Source organism: Triticum aestivum, unplaced genomic scaffold (genome assembly GCF_018294505.1).
Source record: "Triticum aestivum cultivar Chinese Spring unplaced genomic scaffold, IWGSC CS RefSeq v2.1 scaffold117185, whole genome shotgun sequence".
NCBI lineage: Eukaryota > Viridiplantae > Streptophyta > Magnoliopsida > Poales > Poaceae > Triticum > Triticum aestivum.
Genome location: NW_025233916.1, coordinates 4774 through 7579, shown reverse-complemented (window position 1 = coordinate 7579; position 2806 = coordinate 4774). Strand labels below are relative to the sequence as shown.

At 37.8% G+C, this 2806-nt stretch overlaps 1 long non-coding RNA gene across 1 annotated transcript; it reads right to left on the bottom strand.

The window, feature by feature from the left end:
• Positions 1-6: 6 nt before the first annotated feature.
• On the bottom strand, positions 7-2713 carry LOC123176117 (uncharacterized). The gene is made up of 3 exons (XR_006488367.1): positions 2522-2713; positions 2330-2437; positions 7-2208 (listed from the first exon to the last, which is right to left on the bottom strand). It is a non-coding gene; the product is annotated as an uncharacterized lncRNA (long non-coding RNA).
• Between the last annotated feature and the right edge of the window lie 93 nt (positions 2714-2806).

Below are 2806 nucleotides of genomic sequence, written 5' to 3'. Positions count from 1 at the left end.
GTAATGTTATACATGAAATGGAGGTTATATGATTAACTATCATATCAACATCACTCAAATTATCTGAAGGGAAACTCAATATTTTTCAGGCTAAAGCACTGAAACGGAGGAGCTACCCCACTTTTCTTTCTTATACAGATTATACATGAAATAAAATGAAGTATACATGGTGTAAATGATTAGTGAATTGCTCCTCCCTATCCAGACGAATTAATTTCAACCACCAAATCACAGCAAAGAGGACGAAAAGTGAATAAATTGGATGAGAAGGAGCTGCAATACCTGTGGATGGGTTGGAGATAGCGAGGTCGCCGGCAAGGACGCCCATCCAATCATGTTTATGTTTTTGTGAAACCTGAGAAGAATGTGAAAACTGAGATGCAAGTAACACCATAGCTTCCTTTTGTTTTGATTCTGCTGAAAAGTCCCATAGCATGATATCTTCAGAACAACATGTGGTGTGCCGGTGGCATCCAAACAAAAAGATTTGGAACAGGGAGAATAGAAATACACCAAAAGAGATCGTCGTCTTTGAATTTTTTTTCTCACGCCTGGCCTAATTGCAAAGATATTTTTAAATGCCCACATATTTATTTAGCTGATTACTATAAGCAAGAAAAGCCGCCATCATACACAAAGCGGAAGACATTGAGTATGCTCCTATACTCTGTCAAAATTAAACTACACAAATACTTTCAGTTCGAAAATGTATTTTCATTGCCATCATGTCATCATACACATCAAAGAGCCAATAGATTAGCTAACTGACACAATCCATATATTTAGCATCATGATTTCCTAAAAATCAATTAAAAAAATATCACCTGAAACTCAAAAGCGATAACCTTGAGTGATGACCCAAGTGTTGAGGCGTCACAAAAAACTGGGCCATTTTTTGGCCTAATTGGAGGTCGTAAAGGCCCAATCAGGGTTCTATTTTTGCCTGCATGGGCAACTGTTTGCATGGGGGCCTGGGGTGAATCGTTCGCTCCAGCTCCTCCCCCAGATCGAACAAAAACGTTCGGTGGGGTGATCGCTCCCTGACGAACAGTTCATTCGTTCCCAGGAGAAAAAAATATGACGCCAGGAAACCACTTTTACAGTTTGCATATCTTCGTGCGTATACTAAACATGCCAACGACATCCACACGCTTGAAAAAGTAAATAATCAAACAACACTCACATGAGTTGCAGAGTCCTATCGTTTCCGCTTTACCGCCCCAAAAAATAATATAGTTGTTCTGCAAGTAATTACATGACATGATGATGGCTTCATCAAATATCAATTTTTATTATTATTAGTGGCCATGTGCATGCCTAAACCTGATAGCGTGATTCATCTGCAAATTTTTCCTACACACCTAAACTAAACCAACAAGTTATGGTAGTAGCCTAGACAAATAATTTACAAAAAACAACATAAAGGAGAGGAGAAGGCAGACGGTAAGGCATCAAAACTAAGAACAGGTTACATCCCAAAAGATTTGTTTATTCCAGAGTGAGCATCTGATGAGAGGAAAGTACACTCTCTTAAGAGAAGTAGAACAACTCATAATGCTCACCTGACATGCACAAAACAGAGATCAGCCATGTAATTTTACTGCCTGATATGTTATCATTTTTACTTTTCTTGTTCAGCGAAGAGTCGCAGTTTGCAAGTACTATAACTTCATTCGTATTTCCTTGGAAAACAGAGTTAGGTGCAACATTTATAGACCACTGTCTAATATCAGTTAATGGGGAAAGAAGCAATGGAAGCAATGAGCATATAAATTCTGAAATCATCCTCGACAACATCGTGTGCAGAAAATTTTACAAAGGGAAAGAGCAAACTCTTCTTGTATCATACCAGGGGTACATCAAATAATTTTCATTTGCAAACAATAGAAAAAGCCTTAACTCAGCTGAAAAATGGGCAATCCAGAAATACTTGACTCGTATAGTCCAGGGATCGCAAAAGTAGCTAATTCAATATCTAGACTCTGAGTGTGCAATGAACAATTGTAGAGTTGGCAAGGACATAAATCCTAGAGTAAAGATATTGATATTAAATAAATGAACTGGGAATGAAGAGAAGGGGGACCTCACTGTCCATGGCTAAGCAAAACAAACTTACATGTAAAGATGTGGCATAGGTGTGCATGTCTCGCCGAGTGAGATACATGTGGGTTGCACATAATGATGCAAGAGTAGTCTGTCTCCAGAAAACTTCAAAGATACACGACCACACCAAAGTTCAAGTCAAAATTAGTTATGTACAACAGTACAAGATGATTCTATGACTGGCAACCAATTATTCTAGGGTTAGACCAATCAGCTCTCAGCTTACCTAATTAGTTTGGTCTGCTAAGCATTTTGTTCCTAATGCAATCTTCAAGTATATTGTGTAACCAAGTTATTCATTGGTACTAAAGAAAGAACAGGCTGTATAAATTATCTGAGCAAAGTAGAAAAAATAAAAAATTAGTAAAAAGCAATAAATCCTAATTGCCATCTCAGTCAGCAATATAAAAAGTTCTACCATGATTCTTCAATGCATTGCGAAGTGAGATCCCAATCCCATTTTCATCTCAATCCTTCTCCAGAGCTATTTTCCCCCAATCTTTTTTGGCCAACAGTCTGTAGGAACATAGTGGAACTTCCCCAATCTTCTTTGGCCATCAGTCTGTAGGACAAAATGTAACTTCAATGTATAAGAGTATGACAAATAAAACAATATTTGCACAAACAAAGACGAAATTTTCTAGGAAATTAAAGGGTCAAGTGTAACAAGGCTGAGTGAAGTTTAAGATGGGTAGGACATTCC